Source organism: Sus scrofa, chromosome 15 (assembly GCF_054392235.1).
Source record: "Sus scrofa isolate SSC_HxYL_T2T_F1_AM1 chromosome 15, Sscrofa_HxYL_maternal_Yorkshire_Landrace_v2.0, whole genome shotgun sequence".
NCBI classification, from domain to species: domain Eukaryota; kingdom Metazoa; phylum Chordata; class Mammalia; order Artiodactyla; family Suidae; genus Sus; species Sus scrofa.
The window spans coordinates 136706132-136720373 of NC_139397.1; the positions used below are offsets into that span (position 1 = coordinate 136706132).

At 39.4% G+C, this 14242-nt stretch overlaps 1 long non-coding RNA gene across 6 annotated transcripts in view; it reads left to right on the forward strand.

Annotated features, from left to right (window-relative positions):
* The window catches only part of LOC110256949 (uncharacterized), an 879371-nt gene that overhangs the window by 553165 nt on the left and 311964 nt on the right, over positions 1 to 14242 (forward strand). For 4 of the 6 annotated variants that reach the window (XR_014830183.1, XR_014830185.1, XR_014830184.1 and 1 more), the window contains one exon: positions 3168 to 3279. This is a non-coding gene — a long non-coding RNA (uncharacterized LOC110256949). Of the gene's footprint in view, positions 1 to 3167; positions 7188 to 14242 lie in introns of those variants that run through there. The other 2 variants (XR_014830186.1, XR_014830187.1) reach the window with 1 other exon arrangement.

The window sequence follows — 14242 nt, forward strand, 5'->3', positions numbered from 1 at the left end:
AGTTTCAACCGAAAAAATGCCAACTGATCTTGAAATAAAACAGCTAATCTCAGAGTTTTACACTGCTGACGTTTGACAACTTCATCTCCCTTTTTGCTTGCTGGAGACTAGGAAGCGGGGGAGCATTTATATCATCCATTTGGATTTGACTTACGTATAAGTAGCCAAAGACTATTTTGAGTGGCGGGTTTCCAAGTTTGCAGAAAAATTATGACTAACCTAAAACAAAACAGAAAACTAGTTGGAATTATACTCTCTAGATTATCTAATACCAGTCAGGGTATTAACTCGATTTTCAAATTAGTTGATGATCCCAATATTTATTTCTGTTGGTACAGTCATTAACATTAGTCTACATTGCCTATAATACCAAAATGATTTAAAATTCCTTTTTAGGTTCTTACGTTTCTTATAGATTTTTCTTTCTAAAAACCAGATAGTACTTTTCACCTACCTATCCACTGAGACTTTTCCCACCTATCTGAAACTTCTCTGGTTTCCAAACACTACAATGAAAAACTCGTAAATACAGATTTCAAAAAATAAAAAAAGAACACATGGAAACATGGAATAAAGTTTAGTCCGTCGATTAAGATGAATGTAACATCTGGAATTTGCTGGGACCAACTTTCTGCAGGCTAGGTCATGGAACGATTTTGCAGAGAAATGGAGTTGACCATCCAGAGGTTATTTCATGGCATACCTGACTCTCAGATGTCCTGAAAGTAGTTGCACTTCTCAGGCAGGAAATTCTATTAGTTACTCCACAACAGGGAGGCGCCCACAGGCTTCTGAGTTTTTTGCATTTTACAAAGAATTGGAAACCATTTATAAGGAGTCTTTATGAGGCAATAATTGGCTGCAGGCAGGGTGGGGCCACTAAGACAGAAGGTTGGAAAAAAAAAATCCAAAGAGGTCAGTTTAAAGTAGAGGCAGAGGAGTTCTTGGTGTGGTGCAGTGGATTAGGGATCTGGCGTTGCCATGAACTGTGGCGTAGCTGGCAGACGTGTATCCGATCCTGCATTGCTTTGTGTGGCTATAGCATAGGCCAACAGCTGCAGCTCTGATTTGACCCCTAGCCTGGGAACTTCCATATGCTGCAGGTGCAGCCCTTAAAAAAAAAAAAAAAAAAAAAAGGAGAAACAGAAAAAAGTAAAAATGAGCATCTCTCTAGAAATTTTACAATAATACTGGAAAACTCATTTATATTTGAGAGAATGGAAGTAACCTATACTGGCTATTCTACTGGAAGGAGGAAAAAAATATTTTCATTCTCTAATTATTGAAATTGTTGCTTACTGGGTTAAATTTCTATTTTTAATTATTGAAGTAATATGTGCATTACAAATGCCAACAATACATAGTGTATGAAGTTAATATAATTCTTCTTCTGTCTTCAACTTTTCCCTATTAATCTTTACCTCTGTTCCTCATTTTAATAACTGTCAAAATCAAGGAAAGTGTATCCTATAAACTTGTTACTCAAAGCGTTGTCCATAACCAGCAGCATTGGCATCCTGAGAACTTTGTAGAAATGCAGATTTTCAGGTCACATTTTGGACCTATTGAATCAGAATCTGTGTTTTAACAAGATCCCTAGTGATTTGTATACCTGTGCATTAAAATTAAGACGCACCATCCTACAACACTGAAATCTCACTTGCTAGAAACACTAGCACATATGCATAAATATGCATACATATATATTTATACATATATATGCATATAAATTATAATATATATAAGTATATTTATATTTAAAATATGTAAAATATTATATATCTATTTGTAACAGCAAAAAACTGGAAACAAACAACATGCCCATTATTAGGGAACAAATAAATCTTAACACAATCCCAAGGAGGAACACAATACAGACTGACTTCTTTCTTTGAGTCTCACCCATTTAGCATTCAGCTGATGCTTGGGGCTTTTTTATACATAGCCAGAAGGCCCCACAATATGTATTGCTAAATGGATGAAGATCTTCAGATATGTTCTGTATATATTTTGGTGATAGAAGCATCTAGAGTCATTTCTTTTCTTTTCTTTTTTTTTTTTTTTTTTTTTGTCTTTTTGCTTTTTCCTAGGGCCGCTCCCATGGCACATGGAGTTCCCAGGCTAGGGGTCTAATCGGAGCTGTAGCCACCAGCCCACACCAGAGCCACAGCAATGTGGGATCCAAGCCGCGTCTGCAACCTACACCACAGCTCACGGCAACGCGGGATCCTTAACCCACTGAGCAAGGCCAGGGATTGAACCTGCAACCTCATGGTTCCTAGTTGGATTTGTTAACCACTGCACCACGACGCAAACTCCTAGAGTCATTTCAATAACTTATTTTTCAGGTTGTAGATTATACTACTATACATGATAATTTTCAGATTATAAAACATGTAATAAGTAATGAATTACAAGTGTTAAATTCTCATAAATCCAATATCTCTCTTGCGTCTTTAACTTCCTCTCCTCATCTCAGTGTCAGCCCCTTAGTTGACCAAGCACCAGGTGGTTTGCTTAGTTCAAAAGGAGCCATATCCACTCCCAGATGACACGTTGAGAAAGGATCAGAATATGTGATCCGTCCACTGGTGGAACACTGTTTTTCCCCAACCTTGCTTCATTTGGTACTTGGTGGAGTCACTGATTGGAACCTGTCTTGTTCATAATTGCAAGGCTGCCCCTCCAGGGCCAGCATCTTGCCTGGGTCACAGGGATATTTGCAGGGCAAATGAGCCCCTGCCAATTCTGCCTACCCATATGTGAGGTCAACAGGTTTCCCTTCACAGGCTCCTCCTCTGTTCCTGAAGCACATGTCCTGTGTCTGAGTGACTGAGGTTAAAGAAAAATTTCTGTCTAAATACATGATGTGCCGTGGCTGTGTATTTGTAGATCAAATGCCAACAGGAGAGACATTTTAACTCACTGCTCCTCCATCCTGGATCACCTGGGGAGCTTAAAATAATGCTGTTACCCAGGCCCTGGCTTCGCATGTGAAAACATCTCAAGGTGATTTCATGTAATCATCACAATAACTGGAGAGGGGCAGGGATGAAGAACTGAAGCCTTCCAAACCTTGAAGTGGAAAACCAAGGCTCCTGTCTGAAGGACTCTTATTCTCATATGTCTCACTCCTTTTTTTTTTTTTTTTTTTTTTTTGCATTGAGGCTTGGAGTTCATGCGCCAGAATGCCACTGAGTTCTACCTCTCCAGTATGGACTTGACCACCTGAATGTGTCTGTTGTGGAGGCAGGTACCAAAACAGGAGTGACACACAAGGTACGTAATGGGCTGGAAGGGTCTGGATTCTCCATTCAAAGCACAGTCTGAGAGCATCAGACACTCCTGCTCAGAAAGAGCAAAAAGACTTCAGCGTTCGATATTTTTTCTTAAAATGTAAAGTTAATGGAGGAGCCTGACTAATATAATGTATTTATTTTGATCTACAACATACTGTTGGATATGTTAGAATGAATTTTAAATTAGCTACAGGAAACAACAAAGAAATGTAGGAAGGTCATTCTAGGAAAGGCTTTTTTTTTAAAAAAAAATAGCCAGAATAGTTTTTCAATTTGATATGGAATTCAGATACCAGTAGAAGGAGCTCTTGTTGGATGGTTCGGATGTATGAACAGATGCTTTTTTGGACAGGATCTGTGCGCACTGGAGGTGGATTACTAAGCCATTTACAATTCATTACTGCATTGTAGGTATTCATAGCCCTTCCATTTTTATCACATCTTGAGGCCAAGAATTTTTTAAAAGGTCATTTAGCTTTCAGAAAACTATGAATTATGGTGAAAGCATTGTTCTTTCTCTGACTTTAATGTGCTCATTTAGAGGAAAGTTACAGGAACATACTTTTTCTTAAGCTCTGAATCTACCCTCCTGCAATCCCTCACATAAAATAACTTGTCATTAATGACTTCTTGTATTCTCTGTGTTCATTGCTGATTATATAAACATTTTAAATATTTTCTTAAACTACGATAGCATCCAGAGTAAAAGCAAGTTTGTAATCAAATTATGAAAACTCAGGTACTGACTCATCAGAGCAATTTAAGATGGCTTTGGAATTCTTGAGTCAATTGGGGAGGGCAGGGAGAATTTCAGTTGGTAAGAAAATGAAGCCATTTGGTTTTTATAAGAACAAGGATGAAATAAAATCATCTCTTGTCTCATTGGTGATTTTTGAGGGCTACCTAAGATGAGTAGCTATTGATGAATATGGTTTAATAGTAATATAAGGAAACATTTACTTTAAAAAGTGTGAAAGGTTTAAGCACAGTAACTAGCTGCTAAATATATTTTCCCTTCTTAGATCCTTTCCTTAAGAAGTGAAAGCAGGGACTAAGATTTAACATGGGAGGGGTTTGAAGATGGATTCACTTGACCAACATTCAACTTTATTTCAACATCTTGGAACAGCCATATTCTTACTAGTCATTACAGAATTATTCGGTTGCCATTATGTGTAATTCTAGAATTTGATTGTATGAATATCATAATCATGATCACATTAAAGAGAACATTAGTAAAGGGAGGTTGACAGCATAGTTTTTATTGGAAATTAAGTCCAAACCAGAATTTCTGGTCAAATGGTTACTTAGGCAGGAGTTACGATCCGTGGTCATCTTGGCTTAAGACTGTTATGTTTCATAAAATGAGTATCTTGTGATGAACACTTATACCGAAATATATATTATGCATTTTTTGCATCATAAATCAATAATGAAATTGCTTAATTCCCATTGATTTCTGGCTAAATGGAAAGTGGGCCAGAGCTGGAGATATGCATACAGAAGGATCTTGAAGCCTTTCATATTCCAGGGCTGGCAATTCACACAGAATGTTTTCTATGGATCAGCATGCTCCCTTTTTGTGAGTTCCATATCCCTAGAAGTATGAGAACTTGAAGAAAAAAAAACTCGTATGATTTTTAAAGATCCAAGGTCAATAAAGTCAATAGACGGTACTGAGGGGGAACAGTAAATCTTAACTGAGTTTCTATTAATTAATAATGAAGAATGATTAATAAACTCTCAGGTGTCCGGTTCTTGAATATTTTAAAATTTATCTTTTCAGAACATCTTATGATAAGTAAGAGAGTCATTTCTTTTAGTAATCTATTAATGACATGAAAGCAAACTAAAAATTGGCAAAGGAAGGTAACTGCAATGACAATGTTCCAGTAGATTTCCTTCAAGAAGCAAGACAAACTAAATACTTAGGAGATCAGATAACAACTGAACAACAGATACCATAGAAAACACTGCCCTCAAGCCTGTAGTCCCTAAAAGACTCACACTTCAAAAGCCACTTTGCAGGACTACAGCTGGCCTCTAGGGGCGCAGCACAAGCCTTGGCCCCAGGAAGAGCTGCAGAGATTTAAACCCTGTTGCTTATGTGTATCAGCCATGGGACCTTAGGCGAGTCCATACTCTGAAATCTTAGTTTTCACTCCTGGAGAGTGAGGATGATAGTGAAATTGAAATAAGATAATGGTTGACTCTCACTATTTGTAGTTTCTTTATTCATCTTGGTAAAATGTATTTGTAATCCCCACACCAATACTCAGTAGCACAACGGTGGTCATTTGTGGAGGTGAGCAGTGGCAGAGGGGCAGCATATTTCAGTCTCCAGACCTGCTTATTCCCAGCTGATACTGAGTGAGGTGCGGAGACACTCTGCCTTCTTTTAGTTTTACTGTCAACAAGAATCCTTTGGGGGCATATGTGTAGTGCCATGTTTTCTTCACTTTTGTGCTTTTTATTAATGATTTTGCTTTTGAAAATAGTTCCAAACATAGTGCTGAAGTGCTAAGTGTTCCTAAGCTTGACCTAAAACAATAAAACAGCCAGTTATTTTGCCAGCAAAATGGGTGTATTTGGAAACAGCAATGAATTGCAACTGGGCATGTGCAGTCTATGGAAGATCACAGGCAAGTCTGCAGGACAAAGGAGAGGAATGCTCTCATGTGGTGAAGAGGGGGTTGAGAAGGGCTGATATAAAGAAAGTGTCCACTGGAGGAAACTGGGAGTTTGAAGTGTAGTGGCTTTTCATCGGCTGAGTTGTGACAGTCTCTTATTGGTTGGGCCATTGCCAGGCAAAGAGAAATTCTTTCCGACTGCTGGGCAGTAAAGTAGTAACCTTCTTCCTGTTGGAGATGCAAAGGTGTTTCTCTTCCTGTTGGGTCTTTAATTGGCATCCAGTGATAGGGCATGAGAGCTCTGCCTTCTGGCCACCTAACTCCATTTCAAGTGAGTTTTCTGTTTTATTAATTTTCAAATCAAGCACATGCAGGCTGTGATGTATCTAATGAAGAAAATAGGCATATTAGGTAAACTTTGGTCAGGAATGAGTTATAGAGCTGTTGGCCAACAATATACATTAAACAAGGTATCTTTAAGCAGAAACATACCTACAGCAAGGCTAGGTATTGACTAGTGGATGAAAATAATGCTACCAGAAGTTGCATTTCCCCTAGAAGCAATGGTTCAGTACTCTTTTATGCATTTTTAATATAATGTTTACTTCACATTAAAAAATTTTAAATCTGATTAAAGTTCTCTATTATATTATTCTGAATACCTGATCCTTGCAATATGGCCCCTGTTTCTCTTGGTTACAGCAATGGTTCAGTATTCCTGGTGACTTTGAAAACTTAACTACTGCAAATAATCACCTGTATATGAAGTGTCTGTACACTTTGGATATAAGCCTATTTTTAAAACTACAGTTCCCTACCTTTAACTTGGTGACTTAGAATATGACTTTGTGAACCTGGCTTCTCTCCATTTTCTCAACCTCCATCTGCCCCACCCCATCTTCTTTTAGCCTTTTTCATACAGTAGACCAGATCGTATTTTTTCAAAAAGCCTATTTATTAAGTACAGAATGTATACCAAGCACTTTGCTAAGAAATAGATGCCCTAAAGTTGCTTGGAGATTTGCTGAGAAGATGGAGACATAAATATCAATTCACAATAACACATGGCAAGTGCTATGATGGATTATGGACAAAATTTGGTAGCAGCACAGCGAATGAACCAGCTGAATCTCTGGAAGGGTGGGGAGCAGAGGAGCCAGGGAGGGCTTAACATGGGGTGTGGCATTTGGCCCAAGCTTTGATGAATGCGATAATATTCAGCAAGCCAAAAATGGTTGGGGGAAAAAAAAAAAAAAAACAAGAACAGATGAAGCAGAGAGAATTGCATGTGCAAAGACACAAAGGTATAAAACAACATCCTGTAGTCACTGAGGCTGGAAGGTAGAATGTGAGGTGGGGGAGGGGACAAGAGTTGGAAGTGGGGCAAGAAGTGTCTCTAGGTGCCTCATCTCTAGATGAGGCTGGAAAGAGAATCTGGGGCCGTATTGTGAGGACCAAATATCCAGAATAATACAATAGGGATTTCTAGGCAGGTTTTTCTTTAACATTTTTTTAAAATATGAAAAAAATCTATTTAACATGTATAAAATGTAAATGTACAGGCTTAAAATATTCTTTTAAAGTGAATATTTGCATAACTACCACCTGGTTCAGGAGAATGAAAACTTCCAGCCCCAGAAGACTTGTTTCTGCATGCTTCTTTTTTTTCTTTTTTTGTCTTTCTAGGGCCTCAACCTTGGCATATGGAGGTTCCCAGGCTAGGGGTCCAATTGGAGTTGTAGCTGCCAGACTATGCTACAGCCACAGAAACTTGGGATCCAAGCCACATCTGTGACCTACACCACAGTTCACGGCAACACCAGATCCTTAACCCACTGAGCAAGGCCAGGGATCAAACTCGAGTCCTCATGGATGCTAATTGGGTTTGTTAACTGCTGAGCCACGATGGGAACTGCTCTGCATGCTTCTTTCTAACGACAACCCTTTTACCCCTATAAAGGTAAACTCTGTTTTGACTTTAACAGCCATCATTTATTGAGCTTCTTTGTGATCTTACCACCTGCAGATAATGCTCCCTTCCTTCCCCATGCCCCTCTCCCACCCCCTCACCAATTGGGATGCCTGCATCCTAATTTCCAGAACCTGTGAACCCCTTCTGCCTTACAAGGTAAAAGAGGTTTTGCAGATGTAATTAAGGCAAAGATCTTTAGATGCAGAGATTATCCTGGATTATCTAGGGAGGGTCCAACCTACTTACAAGTGTCCTTACAGGTGAAGGGGGGCACAGAAGAGCCAGAGGTTGAGATGTGATGACAGAAGCAGATGTTGATGTGATCTGTGATCAAAGGAATAGAGGGCGTCTCAAAAGACTGGAAAAACAAAGAAGGGGTTCTTCCCTTGAGTCTTCAGAAGAAACATGGCTCTGCTGACACCTTAATTTTAACCCCTAGAGATGGATTTCAGGAGTTCGCATTGTGGCTCAGCAAGTTAAGAATCCAACAGAGTCTCCTTGAGGACGCCGGTTTGATCCCTGGCCTCACTCAGTGGCTTAAGGATCCAGAGTTGCTACAAGCTTTGGCATAGATTGTAGGTGGGGCTCAGATCTGGTGTGGCTGTGGCTGTGGCATAGGCTGGCAGCTGCAGCTTCTCTTCCACCCCTTAGCCTGGGAATTTCCTTATGCCATGGGCATGGCCCTAAAAAGGGAGAAAAAAAAGATCGATTTCAGATTTCTGACTTCCAGAATTATAAGATGATAAACTTGTGTTTATATATTATATGCAAAATTATAAGCCACTAAGTTTCTGGTCATTTGTTTCTGCAGCAATAGGACACTAATATACCACCTGAGTGCACCCCCCTAGACACTACCTACGTGTTCTTTAACTTTCTGTATGTGGGATGCTCGAGAATGTCCTTTCTTGTCTGGCTGCTTCTTCTGAATCCTCTGTTGTTGAATTTAGGCCATCTTTAAAGCAGGAAAGTGCCAGAATTAGCTCTTCATTTTAGACGTTTGCATTGACATCAGTGTTCTGCCAGTAGCATGGAAAACTGACAGCCTGGGGAATGGCAAGATCCAGCAAGAGGCAAATACAACAGGCCTGGCAAGAAATGGCCAGAACCTGAAATAAGACAGTGGAAACAGAATGGGGGAGATAGGAGTTTGTGACATAGAATTGTTAAGAAGTAACATCCAGGGAATTCCTGTTGTGACACAATGGAAACCAGTTAACCATGAGGTTGCAGGTTTGATCCCTGGCCCTGCTAAGTGGGTTAACAACCTGAGGTTGCCGTGAGCTATGGTGTGTAGGTTGAAGACAAGGCTCAGATATGGTGTTGCTGTGGCTCTGGCGAAGGCCAGTGGCTGTAGCTTCCATTTGACCCCTATCCTGGGATCTTTCATATGCTGCAAGTGCAGCTCTAAGGGGAAAAAAAAAAAAAAGAAGTAACATCCAAGTATAGGCACCCCTTGTTTTATTGTGCTTTGCAGATACTATACTTTTTACAAACTGAAGGATTGTGGCAGCCCTGCCACAAATGAGCAAATCTACTGACACCATTTTCTTCCAGAAGCATTGACTTTGTATTTCTGTGCCCCATTTTGGAAATTCTCATGATATTATTTGTTATGGTGATGTGTGACCAGTGACTACGGCAAAAAGATTATGACTCACTGAAGGCTCCGATGATAGCTGGCATTTTTTTCAGCAATATAGTGCCTTTTAATTAAGGTATGCACATTGGTTTTTTAGACATAATGTTATTGGGCACTTAGACTATGGTATAGTGTAAACATAACTTTTATAGGTACTGGGAAACCAAAAACATCGTGTGACTGGTTTTATTACAATATTTGCTTTATTGTGGTGGCCTGAAACTGAACCTGCAGTATCTTCAAGATATACTTGTGGATATAAGAGATGAGAGACTAGTCAAGAATAATTCTAAGCATTCCAAATGGGCAACTGTTTGGGTTCAGGTGGTAAACACAAGAGGAATGTCCAGGACAAGGAGAACCATAACAACTCGAGGCTGATATCTTTGGTGCTCTGGCTAGTGTATGTTTCCAGATATCAGAAAGTTTCTGCTGTGGTTATTATGCTTGCTGGGTTGACCTTCTTTTTAGGTCATTGATGTAGAGAGAGCAACAGAAACACTGACGAATGAATTCAGTCTTAAAATACAATGGAGATGCCCTGCCTTATCTTCAATAATGGGTAATTACTTTGTTGTTCAATGGAAGTTAATTTCTACTCCCCCTTTTCTGCTCCTATCACATAATAGGTGCAATTATATCTCACACTCAGGGTGATATAATTAAATATCAGCCTTGGTGGAGGTGCATTTCCAGAGAGTCTTCTTAGGCAGCTGATTTAGGCACTTGTCAGGTTTATCACACAATAGATAAATGTTTTCTTCACGTAGCTTCATATAACAGGGTATTTGCTTCTGAATGGGAGTGTTTCTAGATAGTCCAGGCAAACGGTCCGTTTATTGCATCTGACAGCTTTATTGCTTTATCAGTTATTTGCTTAGGCAGGATTTTATTATATGTAAAATACTGACATAAATTATGGGGAGGAGAATTGATTTTTTTGTATAGGTTTGATTCATTTTTCATTGTTTGCATGTGCCAAGTTTGATATCGTACATTTTCTCCCAGTGTATTTATGTAGTTTACAAGTTATTTCCCTGGTTCTACAAATAATGATATTTAGTTTTCAATTCTTTTATTTTTGTGACTGCTCGTGTCCTCGAACTTGGCCGCCTTTAGAGTTCACAAATTAAAAAAAAAAAGCTATCTACACATGTATCGATGAAAGTAAATAGATCAACTCTGAGAAAAATTCTGGGTAATTCTTAGAATTCTGGACTTGAAACTTAAGAGAGGTGTGATGCCAATTTCCTTCCTGCTGGAAGAGAGGTCAGGCTGGAACTTGGCTGAGGTAAGCCAGGTAGATTATCAAGATTAGGGAGATGCAGGAATTTTCAAAATGGAAAGTGGCCTGGGATTCATTCTCATGGGGACTGGCACGTAGAGGCCTGGGTCTGAACACCTGGCTCTCAAGATAAACAGGGATGGACTAGGCACCAGGTGGTCAGATTGGTAGGTTCGGATGGGCAGACACCAAGCATGAAACGGTCAGTGACAAGTTGCACTAATTCAGTCGGAGGAAGGTGTAGCAGACACTATTGTCACCTGCCAAAGCCCCTTAAATCTCTTTTACCAGTTTTGTGAGCCCATGCTTTTCTGCTAAAACCTTCTGAGGATTGCCTTTAGGCTCCTGGAGTTGCTTCATCCCACTGGAAAGCCTCAAGTTCTCAGAAGCTGTACCTCCCAGGGACAGGTACAAATCCCCTCTTGTACTTTAACCAGTGACAACAGGTGTGGAGTACGGAAAGCCCAGTGACTTTGCCTTGAGATGCGACAAACTCTGAGGTACACTTTGCACTCCATGGCTCCGTCTGAGATCAGACTGAAGCTGGACTCCTTCTTCTTTGACTTTTTCCCCTGTCTCATCCCACCCCAACTAATTCCTGCTTGGTTTCTCCTAAGGAACCGTCCTTTAATAAGGCTCTTGCATTTGAAACCTTACGTCAGATTCTGTTTCTGGGAGAACCTGCCCTAAGACAGCTAATAAACCCATAGCCAAGACAACAGGGATATTAGAACAAGCATAATAATTATCCTGATAATTATAGCTAAACTTGACTGATTCTTACTCTTTTCCAGGCATTGTTCTAATTTTTTTTTTCCATTTTATGGCTGTACCCATGACATAGATAGCTCCTGAGCAAGGGACTGAATCTGAGCCACAGCTGCAACACACACCACAGACGCTGCAACACCTGATCCTTTAACCCACTGTGCCAGGCCATGGATCAAACCCTCACCTTTGCAGTGATCTGAGCCTCGGCAGTAAGATTCTTAACCCATAGTGCCACAGCGGGAACTCCTCTAATTGCTTTATATAGGGGTTTTTTTCATGGATTTCTTTAAGAGTCAAATGGGGTAAAGTTGTTATTCCCATTTTCCAGCTGAAAAATAATTGAGGCTTAGAGATATTAAGGAATTTGTTCAAGATTTTGGCTAAAAAAATAGGAAATATGATTTCAGAAAGAGGTCAGTAGGACCATTATGGCACATCAAGTGTCGAATGCTGGATTTTAGGACTATTCATCTTTGTTCCACCTCTCTATTCCCACCCCATTCAGAATATGTCTGGCTCTGAGCCTGTATGTGGAGTGACATAGGTTTATCTGTTGAATAGATGAGCTCTTGGGATAAGAAGCAAGGCTGATAATTTCAGTGATTCCAGTCAGCAGTCTTGTAAATAAATTATCTTGTGGTTATTAGGAAGCTTAATAAGAGAGTCTGGGTAGTTTGGGGCAAGTCTAATACAATTATTAGGGCTAAACAATGGAAATGTTGCTGGGTACCTAATAGCCTGATATAAATTGTATCCAATGACCCCTGAATTAACGATGACTGATGTTAATTGTACCCAGTGTCTTTAAGTTCAGGTGATTGATGCAGGTATTGTATATAGTAGAGAATGAGAAAGATGTTGTACGTGTAAGGAGCAGTGTCCAAATAGGAATCTTGGATTTTTCAACCAGGATTGAACACTTAATCTTTATAGGTGGCCCAGACACCTGCCCAGGGCACTGAAATACTCACAATCTGGAAGTGTCACAACCAGGAGTTTTTTTCATTGTGCAAATTTCTTTGAATTTTTATATAGCTAGTGGAAGAATAATAAAATGAGCTGAAACGTCAACACTTTTTTTATCCAAAGGAATGTTGTGTGGCCAAAGAAAGCCAGACTGAGTCATGGTTATCTAGTTTCTAGTCAACTTTACTACTGCATAGATTGTTAACCTTGAAAAAGCCAGTTTTTATTCTCTCCAGGGTCTGGATTCCGGAGTTTTCTTCTGTAAAACAAAATTAATAGATGACATTTTGGAAAAGGTGCCTCATCCCCTGTGACCCTTAACCCTCTTTCCTTGATGAGAATTATGTGTGTTTTGATATCAATATATCTGATATAGTGCACTGGTAAAAATTTATGTAAGCATATCATTAATTTGTATTGGTATTCAAGTAATTCACTGATGTATAAAATAATAGTGAAAAGTGCATACATCATAAAGACATAGTTCAATGACAATTCACTAAATAAACACACCTATGGAACAAGCACTGAGACTAAGAATAGAGCTCATCAGCATCCTGGAGGTGCCTCCATACCCTTTCTAGTCACTAGAAAATCCCTCTTCTCAACGTAACAGCTACCATGGCTTCTAACATCATGCCTTAGGACTGCCTTTTTTACACATAATAAAATGGAGTTGAACTCCATATAGTCTTTTATGTCAGGCTTCTTTCACTCAGTATTGTTTGTGAGATTTATGCCTGTTGTGTATAATTTTAGTTTGTTCTTTCTCTTTGTATATAATAATTCCATTTTATGAGCATACCATAATTTATCTCTTCCATTGCAGGGGAACATTTGGTTTGTTTCCTGTTTTGTTGTTGTTGTTTTGTTTTGTTTTGTTTTGCTTTTTTTGGAAACTACCAAGAGTGTAGCTATGAACATTATTTTTTATTTCTTTTGCTGAAACATGTATGAGCATTTGTGATGGGTATATACCTAGGAATCGAAAGGCTAAGCCTAGAGCATGCAAAAATTTAGCTTTGTATATACTGCCAAATAGATTTCCAGAGTGATTGTACAGGTATAGTGCGCATTAACATTTAAAAGAAGTAACAGAAAGTCGCTGGACACATTAGAACATTCTTTGGTAAATGAACCAGAGGTGATTAGTACCAATTAAGCTAAGAGGTGAAAACCAGGCAATGAAATGAGAAAGTTATGCTTACTAGTACAATCATTAGTTTCTGAGGGAAGATGAGGTGGCCTGTCAGGCTAAGGACAAGAAAGAGGGGCAGTCTCCTATAAGTAACCAAGGATGAAGCTACACACCAGGGAGGCCATTATCTTGTTTGCACAGGCACCCAGGAATCTCTGTGTTAGAACTACATACCTGCCTAGGCGTCTTGCTCTCATGGGAAGAAGAATTGGCCAGAACTGGCTAGTGCGCAAGACAAAGCAAGCCCCGGCAGGGAGACCAAGGATTGCACATTAAGAATCTCGAGTTGGCCATACTCCATTGGATCTGAGAATCAGAAATGTGGTTAATAAACAATTTGTACCAACGATGAGATATAACCCCCATGGTGGTAATCGTTCCAGAATGTTCCTTATACCTCATTCTTCCCATAATTGCCCTTACTTAATGTCTTTAAACACATGAATGGCTTTTTCTGTGGTTTCTGCAGCATGGAGTGT